The 14,388-nt window shown below is 35.7% G+C and overlaps 1 long non-coding RNA gene across 2 annotated transcripts; it reads left to right on the forward strand.

Moving 5' to 3' along the window:
• The first annotated feature begins 1,407 nt into the window (after positions 1-1,407).
• LOC138700079 (uncharacterized) lies at positions 1,408-13,746 on the forward strand. 2 transcript variants are annotated; one of them, XR_011332179.1, is made up of 4 exons: positions 1,408-1,653; positions 2,223-2,409; positions 11,672-11,757; positions 12,498-13,746. It is a non-coding gene; the product is annotated as an uncharacterized lncRNA (long non-coding RNA). The 2 variants fall into 2 exon arrangements; XR_011332178.1 differs by lacking the exon at positions 11,672-11,757.
• The last annotated feature ends 642 nt before the right edge of the window (positions 13,747-14,388 follow it).

Consider the following 14,388-nt stretch of genomic DNA (forward strand, 5'->3'; position numbering starts at 1 on the left):
AGAAACAATAGACTGTGACGGTACTATTTTGCATTGCCTGTAATGAGGCGATATTAGCGATCCTAGTGGTGAGCAACTATCTAATGTTTGCATATTTACTACGTATTGAGTTTCGTGACTGTATATACTAGACTGAGGTAGAACCTGTTGATTCAAAACTTTCAACCTATGTTTTCACAGCGTGGGCTCACGGAACCGAATCATGACGCCGAAATTTCAAGGGAGGAAATTCTGTATTATTAATATTATTAAATATCCGTGCAAAAGAATCCTAATTTACCAAGCGGTATGCTAGGGTTTTAGTTTGGTTATACTGTATACTACGTTACTTATTTTATGTAAATAGATAATGATGGAAGATAGCTCTACAGTCTTTTAAAGATGAAGTTTAACAAATCTATAAATTCTCTGTAGCAGCAGGGTTTTTTGATCACTTCACATAGTGGAGTCCTGTACTCGGTACTGTAGGTGTTCCAGGCCAGGAGATGTATCTTTAGTTGAAATCTCTTTACTTCAATAATGGGGCAATCAAATAGAAGGTGTTTCGCACTGTTAACGTCTTCGCGGCAGGAGCAAGTAGAGTCGATGTCTGCTGGAATGTTGAATCTGTCGAACCAAGTTTCAAATTTCCAATGTCCAGAAAGAAACTGCGTTGTTACGAAAGTAGGTTTTGAGTCGGTCGTGGATTGTTGGGAACTAGGTGTCTCTTGTTAGTGATCCGGTTGTGCTTGTCGTCCATCTAGTATTCCAGTTTTGATGAGTCTGTTGTCTTATTTGTTTCTTGATAAATGATATCGGTTGTAAAGTGGAGGTCGGAGTTTCGCTGCTGCTTTCGCTAGCTCATCAGCTCTTTCATTTCCTCTTACACCATTGTGTCCACGGACCCAAGTGAGGCATATGTGTGTGCGTACTTTTGAAGTAATTCCCTTGCCTCTATCGCCAATGGGTGACGGTTGTACTTGTCAGCGATGCAGTGAAGGGCAGCTTGGGAGTCACTAAATTTGCGCGCTGTGTTTTCGTTCTTAATGCACCATTTCATAGCTTCATTAATTGCTAGGAGTTCTTCCTGAAAAACTGTGCAATAAGGAGACAGTTTTATCTTGGTGCAAAATATTTCATTACCGGTTGATTACTTTTGTGTCGTTATATATATATATATATATATATATATATATATATATATATATATATATATATATATGTGTGTGTGTGTGTCGAGGAGCAAGTGAGGTGAGGAGGAGTTGTCTTTTTGATGGAATGCTTGGGTGGCCCACTGCTATGTGATCCGCTAACTGTTCAATATTGTGGTTGTTGAATGTAGTGGAGTTGAGGAAATTCTGTAATCAAAAAGGACAATTTTATTAGCTTAGGAGGGAAATTCAAAGTTTCGCTCTTGGCAACCCTGTCTATCACAGCTGATTTCGCAGTTGTCATAATAAGGCATGCTAAACTACGATTTTCCAACTTCTAGTACTCATATTGAACCAAATTGAATTAGACATTTCTTATTGTTTAGATCTAGAATAAGAATACAGAGAAGTTAGGAATGATCGCAATAAAAGACCAGAAAGAAAACACTAAAACTTAGTGCAAGCGAAATGTTCGTGTATGGATCATGCAGACTTACTATTCATTGATATTATTTAAAATTAGGTGAGCCGTTATCAATTTTGAAACAAGTTGTTTGACTTTTGAGTCAATCTTTGATATCTCCCCACACCACACACGGGACTGACGTCTTACTTGAGTTTCGTTATGGGTTAAACGAGGGTTAGGTAAGAGAACGAGGCTGAGGTATGTGACAAGGTTATTGGGTTAACTGAAAGGCTATTTAAGTGACATGAGGCCGAGGAATGTGAAAAGGTTTCAATGATTTAAGTACGTTTTCTTTCCCGTGTCTAGTATGGGGTGATGTTGACGTTTCAACTAAACTTGCGCTGAGGTAGTGTCGTTCTCTGCTTGCATATACGAATCTGTGACAGGTTAAGTTTGGTTACTTTAGGCTTTTATTATGCCTTGCGTATACGAAAAACTGTATCCACCAAAAAAAAAAAAAAAATCTTATAAATTTAACGATTTTCACTTTCGAAATCACCGGAACTGCCTCAGTGCTAGTTTCACCGTAGTTTGAATTTGGGACTTAATGTTATATACAATAGTCTGATGTTTTGATCCTCCCCCCATAGTATGGACTTTGCTTTGGTTGCAATTTTATGTTTAAGGTTCATCAAACATATTATTGATGCTGCATCAAACGTCCTCTGTAATAGGCCTAAGTATAACAATTTATGCACCTAACAGTTATACTCTGAAAAACTGAATACTGGGAGATACACAGCACTTCTTTGTGATTGAAATGCAAGTCTGGCACGAAGGCTTGGAGCTTCTTTCTGTGACAGCGGATAGAAGGTAAATAATTATTTTAATTAGTGCTTCTTTCTGGAGGAATGCGCCGGATCTGCGTTCTGGTACCTTTTTGTATTTTTCATCATGAAACCGAGAAGTTAGTAATTAATTTTTCTTTGAACTCCGCTTAGGTCTTGATTTCCAATGCATTGTAATATATTCTACACAGAGTTCCATCACATTTTCACCAGAAGAAAAGCACTGATTTTAATGTTGTAAGAACTGGCTTTGCAAGCGTTACCAAATTTTGTATTTAAGTTGAATTCAGTTTTATTTCTTTTAACATTTAAGAAGGTGTTAAACTCAATACTGGTACTACAGGCAAGAAAACATTTCCAGCTTTAGTGACTATAGCAGCATGTCGAGCCTGAAACAAAGGAGAGGAGAAACAAGTGAAGATCAGTAAAGCTGGCTATGCAATGTATTCCAAATAATTATCCCTGAACCAAAGACTTTAACTAGCTTCGGAGTGTAGTTAAAATGAGAAATGAATTTCATCAGCAAATAAAGACGAGCATTTTCCTTGGACCAAATAATTGTACTTTTTCTTGCACAGACACACACAAATTAATGAAATATTTTCCCTAGAATTATTGCTTCACAAACTTCTCTGTACAGTTGCCTTGATTTCTCGCAACATTATGACATGGTTTTCAACTACTGTACTTACCTGTATTCTAGAGTCGTTCCCATTTTATATCAGCTCAAGTTGAGAAGTAGGTAGGCCTATATGAAGACGTATCTAGTCGTGATTATTAGGGCTAGCATTTTTATGAAATTATGAGCTAAAGGCAAAGTCTCCAAAATATGCAAATATGACCAAAACTTTCCAAAAAAATATGCTCTATTAAAATGTCTAACAATAGTAGCCTTACAAATCTGTTTTCCCATAATAATTTACTTCATGGAGGTCATTGTTAATGTCTACCTCAAAAAGTGGTGAAGTACTTAGGCATTATGAAAAATATTTCTAGGGTGCACCAGAGCAGTGTATATTGGAGAGTACTGCATTCTTTTGATCCGATAAATGCCGATGCTGCAGCCATATTTACTCCTGCGGAGAGACAGTACAATGCAAGACTTGCGTAGGAACACAGGTTTCTAGTGTGATATTCCATTGTTATCTTGAAGAATGCCATGTTGTTGTGCAGTTAATCAATGTGTAATCAATTGTCATTGTACAAAATGAGCATTAACTCACAAACAAGGAGAGGAATATACTTCAATGATTAATTTTCTCAACGACATAATATTTTCACTGCGCGCTAAAGCAAGGGGATGCACTATCACCTTTACTTCTTAACTTTGCTCTAGAATATGCCATTAGGAAAGTTCAGGATAACAGACAGGGTTTGGATTGAACGGGTTACATAAGCTTCTTGTCTATGCGGATGACGTGAATATGCTAGGAGAAAATCCACGAACTATTAGGGAAAACACGGGAATTTTACTTGAAGCAAGTAAAGCGATAGGTTTGGAAGTAAGTCCCGAAAAGACAAAGTATGATTATGTCTCGTGACCAGAATATTATACGGAATGGAAATATAAAAATTATAAATTTATCCTTCGAAGAGGTAGAAAAATTCATATACCTTGGAGCATCAGTAACAAATATAAGTGACACTCGGGAGGAAATAAAACGCAGAATAAATATGGGAATGCTTGTTATTATTCAGTTGAGAAGATTTTGACATCTAGTCTGCTATCAAAAAATCTGAAAGTTAAAATTTATAAAACAGTTATATTACTGGTTGTTCTTTATGGTTGTGAAACTTGGACTCTCACATTGAGAGAGGAACAGAAATTAAGAGTGTTTGAGAATAAGGTAATTAGGAAAATATTTATGGCTAAGAGGGATGAAGCTACAGGAGAATGGAGAAAGTTACACAATGCAGAACTGCACGCAGTGTATTCTTCACCTGACATAATTAGGAACATTAAATCCAGCGTCTGAGAGGGGCAGGGCATGTAGCACATATGGGCGAATCCAGAAACGCATATAGAGTGTTAGTTGGGAAGCCGGAGGTAAAAAGACCTTTGGGAAGTCCGAGATGTAGATGAGAGGATAATATTAAAATGGATTTGAGGGAGGTGGGTTATAATGATAGAGACTGGAGTAATCTTGCACAGGATAGGGACCGATGGCAGGCTTATGTGAGGGCGGCAATGAACCTCTGGGTTCCTTAAAAGCCGTAAGTAATGACATAATTGAAAATATCAAGGTGGGCAAAAGCGGACGTTTGAAACCATTCCAAACTGGTATAATATTGGTAACAGAAACAGTTCTTGATTTTCAAGAAAGTTGTCTTAATAAAGAGATCTTCAAATATCTTATGCTAGATAGATGCACGCAGAATGCGTTAGAAAATTTATTTTCTGCTGTCCGTTCCATAAATCCAATCCCGGATGCAAAATAATTCAAAACTGCATTATGATTTCTCAGTTTTTCTCAAAAAAACGAAGCATGGAAATTACGCAGTTTGCGATTCTGAACAATTAGTTGAGTTTGTAGGTACATTTATATAAGTCTAGTGAATATGAATGTGAGCTACAGGAAATTGATATAGACTAAATTGTAATTTAACTGAAAATATAAATATTGACTTGAGTGAACAACAAGCTCTTTACTATTTGTTGGGATCAGTTTTGTTCAAAATAAAACAAAATAAGTTATATAGTATTTGTGAAAACTGTTTTTCATCTCTAATAACTGATAACAGGAATGAATCTATAAATTTTGTTAGCACATTAGTGATTCTCAAGTCGAATACAAGGAAATGTCACTTGTATACCCCTGTAAATTCGTGTTTGATATAATTCTAAATGCAGGAAAATGTGAAACGTTGGTAGAAAATGAGTTGATACTAAAGGATTTGAAGTCTTTATTCATTAACACTTCAACTCATACATTCCCAACTTGTCATAATATTTTTGAAAAAGTCTTATCACTGTATTTTAGGACTAGAATATATTTATTGTTAAGAAAATTGTCTGTTATAGCAAATGCACTACAACAATCTGCTAAATGTGGCAGTGGAAGTGTTGGTATGAGAATTGCAGTAGAAAATTGCTGATGTTATTCCTATTGAAATGGACATAACATAAATAATAAAGTGTTATCTTTAATGAGCCATGTCATTATGACAATAATATTTATTAAATCTTCTCTCCTGTATTCAATAAACCACAACAACATGTATGGTATCGTCTTTAATGGCCTTCCTTCTAGCATTACTGCTTATGCTTCTGTGTCTAGCAAGGAGTAAATATGGCTGCCATCGCCGAGAATGCGGTACTCTCTAATATACACTGCTCTGGAGTGCACCACGTGCAAGTGAGTTTACCATTGCTCATTTCCAGTTTCTGGAAAATAAAATAAAAGAATGTCACTGGAAAAATGAAATAAAGTCTGTTCCAGATTGGCTCTGAAGACTACTGTAGCAGTTGCAAGATTCTGTCAAGGTACAGTTCATGACTGGCCAAACATCTGCACCAGATATAGTTTGTATTCTCTGCAACCAGAGCAACAATATGGATTTTCCACATCTTAGCAGCTACCAAGAAGACCCAAGAAGAATAGGTGGATAGTTATTGGGGGAAAAAATGATCATTGTCTCCAATTACCAGCCAATTTGAGTTTTTAATTAATTTTGCTGTGTGTGTTTTTTTTTTACTTCTACATATTTAAAGTCATATATTGCTATATATGCTACTGTCAGCTAAATGACATCTGTGAGCAGTATTAGATGAAGATAAATGCAAACAAGGTGAAGACCATGGTTGTTAGAAGAAAAATAAAGAAGATAAACGTACAAATACTAAATGAGGCAGTGTAACAGGATCTAGAACAATTCGTCCATGACTTTACATCCCTGGACAATTGAGTCCAGGAAACTGGTTCCCAAAATGTTTAGTCCCAGATGAAATTGATTCCCAAAACTTTTGGTCCAAGTTTGAAATTGGTTCTCAAACCTTCTGGTCTCAGTTGGTTCCAAAGACACTGCGTACCAAGGGTTATTGTTCCCAATTACATATTTTAAATAACTTAATTATTTTACATAATTGCACTTTGTTTCCAATTATTTGATTACATACTTCAAAGGTTGCCAGCAATATTGTATCCAATGGCCAGCAGGTAGGACAACACATCATCGTCTTCTTTATAGGTGGGATATCGTCCAATCACCCTGTCTATGCGTGCTTCTGTGAACATGTACTTTCTTCTTTTTTTGGTGAGTGAATGGCCATCCTCTGCCCAGTTAATTTTAATGTTGATTTCTGCGACTTCCACTTGAAGGTGGCTGAGGAAAGCGAAGGCAGTTGGATGATCAGGACATTCAAAGTTAAGTATAAAAATATATAGGGGTGTCATTTGAAATTTCAAAGGACAGTAGGGATGAAGGAGAGGGTGAAAAATGCAATGAACACTGGTTTTAAACTTCCCCCTCAATATCTAAATTGACTTGTTTTATCTACAACATTCAACATTGTTTCTTCAAAGACATTGTTGCTACGTATCCAGTCCAAATATGAAGTCAGGACCAAATAGAATTTGTTAAATTACTGAATAGTCCGAGCACGAATTTGTTATGAGACCGAATTGTCCGGGAACAAATTTGTTTTGTGACTGAGTTAGTTGTGGAATGGATTTTTGGGGATGAATTGTTCGGACCCCATGTAAAAAGTGGACAGCTTCAAATACTTGGGATGTACTATAAGTAGCAACATGAGGATAGCAATGGAAAAGAAGCTTTTACGAGAAAAAGGAGCATCTTTTGCGGACCTCTGGAAAAATAACTAAGGAAGAGACTAGTGAAGTGCTTCGTGTGAAGCATGGCATTGTATGGGGCAGAAACATGGACATTACAACGAAGTGAAGAGAAACGACTAGAAGCATTTGAAATGTGGATATGGAGAAGAATGGAATGTGTGAAATGGATATGGAGAAGAATGGAATGTGTGAAACAGACAGACAGAATAAGAAATGAAGCTGTGTTGGAAAGAGTGGCTGAAGAAAGAATGATGTTGAAACTGATCAAGAAGAGAAAAAGGAATTGGTTGGGTCACTGGCTGAGAAAAAACTGCCTACTGAAGGATGCACTGGAAGGAATAGTGAATGAGAGAAAGTTAATTAGAAACCAGACATCTGACATGAGCAAGGCATGTAGCACGTATGGGCAAATCCAGAAATGCATATAGAGTGATAGTTGGGAAACTGGAGGGAAAAAGAGCTTTGGGGAAGCCGAAACATAGATGGGAGGATAATATTAAAATGGATTTAAGGGCAAGGGGATATGACGGTAGAGACTGGATTAATCTTGCTCAGGATAGGGACCGATAGTGGACTTAGTGGACTTATGTTTTTTTTTTTTTTTTTTGAACAACATGCTCCATTACAGAGTAATACTACATGTTTTAGATTTTCTGTTTCCTACGATAAATATACATTTGGATACATTGATCATACCTAAGCAAGATACAGAATTAATACAAATAAATATATATGGCTTAACCTAAATAAAAAGAAAAGAATCTATATATACATGATTGGAATATATTGCAATTGTGAGTTTTTTAAACAAATAGTTAATTTTATAAAAGTTGAATGATAAATATGTGTAATCTAGCAATAAATGCATTCCTACAATTCTTCAAAATCTATTGAATTGATGAAAGTGATGAATGGTTGAAGATGTAATTTTATAAGCTGGTATTTGGTAGGTGGCCAACTTACTGTCTTCGAAATGCTGTTTCTTAGAATTTCCCTTTGTTTTCTTAATATTGTGCAATCATATAGCAAGTGATCTATAGTCTGACTTCCACTATTACACGGATATGTTGCACTCTCCATTATCTTGAATCGATGGAGGTAGGCTCTATTCATCCCGTATCCTGTCACCATTGACGTGAAGATGGCAGTAATATTTAATTCCATCTTAAGCCTCTCTTTTACATTAGGAAAGTAGGATTTTGTTATCGCTGCCTTTGTGGTGCCGTCCCATTATTTTTGCCATTTTAGTTTTCCTTCTTCTTCTATTTCACTTTGAATTATACTTTTTGGAATTTTGTCAAAACATACTGCTGCATCCTTGTTTTGTGACGCTGCCTTCGCTAGTCAATCCGCAAGTTCATTACCGTATGTTCCGACGTGGGCCTTGATCCAGAAGAATTCTATCGTCCAGTTTACTTTCTCCAAAATTAAGACTTTCTTCCTGATTTCTTCTATAAGATATTTGTGGTTGTGATTGTTCTTTAAGGAGTCTATTGTTATTCTGCTGTCTGTGAGAATTGCTGCTGTGCGTGGTCTGTTGTCCCTGATGTCAATTGTTTCTATTGCTTCCAGTGCTTTAATGATTGCTACCTGCTCGGCTTGATTGTTGGAACACCTATAATGTAGCTTTAATTTTAATTGGTTGGTGAGTTCATTTCCAACGAAGATGGCGATACCTGCTCCAACTCCATTCTCACTCTTACTCCCATCCGTGAATATTTGAAGGGTATAGTCCTTATCTTCTGATCCCTCGTTGATCTTGACAGCGTCTGCTGGGTGAGACCAGTTTCTGATTTCCACTTCTCGGTCTATGGTATAAGTTTGGTTTTCTCTTCCTTTCATTATGTTGTATAATTTAAGTGACTCCTCAATTTTTATGGTAATGGGAGTTATTCCTGACAGCATACACAGAGCTTCGGTAGATGTTGTGCGAAAGGCTTTTGATATTCTTATGTTGATTAGTCTTTGGACTCTAGTATATTTCACTTTGTTAGAATCGTACTTCATCGCTTCAGCCCATACTGGTGCTCCGTATAGCAAGAGAGGTAGTATGGCTCCCTTATATATCGTCTTCAGAGCTTTATGTTGCAGTCCCCAAGTTATTTTGGCCGATCTGGATAAAGTATGGATTAATTTAGCACATCTTTCAACTGCGTAGTTTACATGTTCACTGAATTTAAACTTGTCATCGAGGATTATTCCTAAATACTTCATCTTCGTGATTTGTTCCAGCCATTTGTTGTTTAGGTAGATGTTGATTTCTTTTTTTTCCTTCTCGATATTAACATTATCTTAGATTTCTCTTCATTGAAGATTATCTTTGTTCTTTCAGCCCATGTAGCTATTTTTTTTTATTTCTATATTCGTGTAATTTTCTGCTTCAACTACATTGTCTGTCTTGATTATTAATATTAAATCATCTACGAACGCTACCGCTTTTGTTCGTTTCATGAAGTTAAGGTTCAATAAGGAATTATATAAAATATTCCACAGAGTCGACCCAATACACGATCCTTGTGGGTAGCCTTTACTAGCTTCTCTTTCTAATTTTATAGATTTCTTGGGCATCTAAGTTCTTTAAGAGAATATAGGATACTATGCCACCATGCGGAATCGAAAGCACCTTTAACATCTAGGCTTACGACGACTGCAATTTCTCTTGCTTTTAGGCTTTCTTCTATGAAGTCCTTCACTGCCATTGCAGCATCTATTATGCTTCTCTGTGGTGTGAAGCCATACTGATTGCTGTTCATCAGATCATGAGAGAATACATGATGATTTATTCTGTTTACTAGTACTTTTTCTAGTATCCTTGCGCCGATATTGAGAAGACTTATAGGTCGGAATTTTGATGGTTCCAAACTGTTCTCTTTTCCAGGTTTTATAATTGGAACCATTTTCGCCCTTTTCCATATCTTAGGAAAAACTGCTCTTTGTAAGCACTCGTCGTACAGAGTCGTTATGAGTCTAGGAAATATTTTGAAAGTTTGTTAAAAAATCTCACAGGTAATCCCGTCTTCCCCTGGCGCTTTCTTTTTTTTCCATATTTTCAACTGCATTTCTGACTTCATCTAAGGTAAAACCTTTGTCATTGATCGTATCTATAGGTTTCTGAGACTGTGTTCTTATTTGCTTGTGGTATTCAGTTTCTTGTTGCTCGCTGTCTTCTGGTGTGGAATACTCCAACATGTACTCAATTGTTTCACGTATGTCAGCTGTTAGAGATCCATCAGGCTTGCGAAGTGTTGTCATTGTTGTCTTGTTGCTTCTTTTTCCGGTTGCTAATTTGTATACTTCGTTCCATGGGTTAGCTGATGAAGTCATATTGCAGAATTCCTTCCAGGAATTTAACTTTTCCTTTTTGATTGTTGCTTCATACATTGTTTTCCCCCCGATATACTGTATTTTACGTTGTTCCCTCAATTCTTCATTGTTTCTTGTTCTTTGGTACCTCCGTCTTAAGGCAAGGTCATCTGTCCACCAAGGGACAAATTTAGTTCCTGATGTCTTTCTTGAGCCCAGCTTAATCCTAAATGACCGGTTGCAAGCTGCTTTCAAAGCCTCGTGAAATATTTCAATGCAACTTTCAATGTCAGTTTCTTTAGCTACATGAGATGATAGTATGCTGTCAAGTTCTTCTGCCTGTTGTTCCCAGTTTGGGTGATTAAATTTTATCACTGTCCATCGAAGCAGATTTTCATGAAATTTCTTGTAGTTGTGTTCTTTGACTATATATTTCACTCCTTGGTGATTACAGTCTATAACATGGTAGTTGTTTTTCTTCAGACCTATGGAATATTTGATGATCCTATGGTCGGAGCAGCTTTCTTCACTACTAATTTCCCACTCACAAACTTCTCTTAGCAATTGGTTGTTGGCTATTGTTAAATCAACATTGCTGGATCCTCTTCTAGTCCAAAAGGTAGTCATTTCACTCTCTTCATTGACAACATGCTCTGATTTCCCATGAGAAATTCTTCAAGAATTCTGCCTCTTGTGTTTGTCAGTGTGTCGTGCCAGGATGTGGATCTACAACTGCTATCCATGGCTATTAGGACTCTCCTTCCTTTAGCGTGATGTAGTATTGACTTCATTTTCTCCAAGCTCAAATCCAATTCATTGTTTATATCTAAATACATACTTGCGATAAGAACCCTTAAGTTTCCTGCTATTACGTTTAGGACAACAGTATCTTCGTCCGACAGTTGTTTTATTAATAGGACGTCAATTATGGACTTATGTGAGAGTGGCAATGAACCTGCGGTTCTCTAAAAGCCATAAGTAAGTAAACATATCCCTTAGTAAAATTTCCTCTTCTGCTAACAGCGTCATATCATCAGCAAATCTTATGCACTTTATTTTTCCTCCTCCTACTATCACCACTCCAATGTTCTGAAAACAGTACTTCACTAAATCCTTCAAGTAGATGTTGAACAGGATAGGTGATAAAGGATATCCTACATTTTTTAAAGAAATCACTTATGTCTGTTTCAGAGCTCTCTTCACGAAAGTTGACACACACAAAGATCTTATTACATCCAAAGACACTAAATACTCTTCTGGAACACCAATAACACTAGGTAGGAACTGTTGAAGTGATTCACACGCTTCCCATTGTACTGTCCCACATTTTTTTGAAAGAAATCACTTATGTCAGTTTGTTTCAGAGGTCTCTTTGCGAAAATTGACACTAAATACTTTTCTGGGACACCTCTAATACTGTATCGCTTAGCGACAAACATTTAATTTTACCAGGCTTTATTGTAGTTGAGGAGAAAATACTACACTGGGGACTATTAAAGTGTGTCGTTCAATAGAGATATATCGCAATAGAGGATATTGTTATATTGGGAGAGTTTTTACATTGAAGGAATACATTTTATGCTGGAAGCTATATTCTTAATCGCAATAGAAGGGTTTATCATTATAACGATAATTGTTATATGGAGATTTGACTGTAGTCTATTCATAAATATGAATAAAATCATTTGAATAACTTTGGCACTATGGGATGGACAGATGGGCGTTAGAATCACGAAAACCACTTATTCTCATTTAGTAATTATGTATTATTACTAATAGGCTATTATTATTATTATTATTATTATTATTATTATTTACTGAATACATATGAATATTATCACAAAACTAAAGGAAGAGTACAATTTGTACAGACTCAGAAACAAAATTCAGGTGGCCCAAATTTTGTTTCTGGTCTGTACATATACGTAAGTTAAACGGATTATTAGAGCAATGACATTGACCAACAGTAATGAAGTTTTGTATAATTAAATTAGCTTTTTTTTTTGTTTGTTTTCAGAAGTTTACGACAACGGAAAAATCGAATTCATTGGCAGTCACATATTCATTTAGCAGAAAGGGCTGACATTACCATACGCAAGGAACGAAATAAGTTAAGGATGAGACAAGTTCGTGCTTTAGAAAATGAGGATGATGCCGATAGACGTAGAGAAAGGAACAAGTTACGAATGAGGCAAGTAAGAGCTTTGGAAAATAATATAGAAGCTGAAAGACGTAGGGAGAAAAACAAGTTACGTATGAGACAAGTCCGTGCTGTAGGAAAAATGGATTGTGAAAGAAGTATTGACTTCAACACATCACAAATTAGTATGGTGTGTTCGGATAATATGATAGTGAGTGAACAATGTAAAGAAGAAAACCAAGATTCAGTAGACATAGAAGAAAAAAATATTGAAGACTCTTGTAATGGAACAAATGTGAACCAGCCTGGATTGTGAAATGAAAGCATACCACAGACCAGCTTCTTTGAAAAACAAAACCTCGGAAGAAATGTGCTATCTGCTGACGTAATTTTTCTGATAATCTACAGCAGCTGCAGTGTGAATATTAGAAATTGTAAAAGGAAATAAATGGAGAAAAGTGTCAATATTTTTGTTTTACTGCAAAGAGATGAAGGTGATTGTACATTATTTGCATTTAACGTTAAATTAAATATTTGTTGTTCAAAACTTCAAATGCTTGTTGGGGAATAACGAGGGTGCTAAGTTTGAGTGTCATAGTAATAGTTCACAGTATCACTCCTGTAAGATGAAACAACTCTTAACATAGTTTTACTGTAACTTTCATGACTACACATAAAATGTTTAATTGTTATGGATTTGGCAACAAGCACAAATTTAAGTTTATGGTACTTAACTTCATAGAGACTTAAATTTTGTATCTATTACGACAAAAATTGTTACAACTAAAATATGTTGCGTTGAAAAGTATCTAATATAGGCTAATATAGAAAGGGCAAGGGATCATTTTAGAGTATTGTTCATTTGTTTTATTTTAAATTTTGTAACATTTTGGTGTGAATCGTTAATTTTTTACAGAATATGCGTAATTTAACCGAAAGTTTTAAGGGTTTGAAGATATTTTAATGTAAGATTTAAGGGCACTTTGTTTATATATTCATCATTAAATGTGGACCACATTACCGTATTTTTGAAAACTGCATATGCATTTGTATAATAATACTACGCAGCATGTACACTTGTATAAGATTATTGGAATTTCAGCATATATCGTACATTTGTATAAGACTGTTGGAATTTAATTATTAATATTGAAGATTTCCATTGTCAGTGCTTGTACCTTTTGTTATTAGATGGTGAATTATTATGGTTAAAATTCTAGGGCCGTATAGAAAGATGACTACTTATGTCTAATAATTGATTATGGTTTCTTGTTATGTATATGATCAAAAAGTTATACATAGCCCTACCATTTTGATACTACCTGACCACATTAATTTTGAATGTGATATGTGAACTACTAGGAGTTGGGGGCGGGCAGAGCTATGCTGAGAGTGTGTCTGCTAATGTTAAAGATTTCCTCTCACTTGCTTGTACTAGTGTGCGGTGTAGAGGTAGGTGGAATATTCTTACTAGAACTGCTGTCCTCCCTTTACTGGGTTTGAAGTTAATGTGGTCAGGTAGTAGTAATATGGCACATTGGAATTTTCACTACCAGTAATTATTTAAATGATATTAAGAATCTATTTCATACTATAGTTTTGTATGACTTCTAAATTTAAAATCTTTTTTTGTAAATGTTCAATTATAATGTTCTCTATTTTGCTGCGGTTTTTAAGTCGTCATAAAACCTGATAGCCTATTTATGTGAAAACGCAGTTTCATCATCATTCGTTTAATGTTAAGACTAAAAAATTTAGTCTTGTGCAT

The sequence above is a fragment of the Periplaneta americana genome, chromosome 5 (genome assembly GCF_040183065.1).
Source record: "Periplaneta americana isolate PAMFEO1 chromosome 5, P.americana_PAMFEO1_priV1, whole genome shotgun sequence".
NCBI classification, from domain to species: domain Eukaryota; kingdom Metazoa; phylum Arthropoda; class Insecta; order Blattodea; family Blattidae; genus Periplaneta; species Periplaneta americana.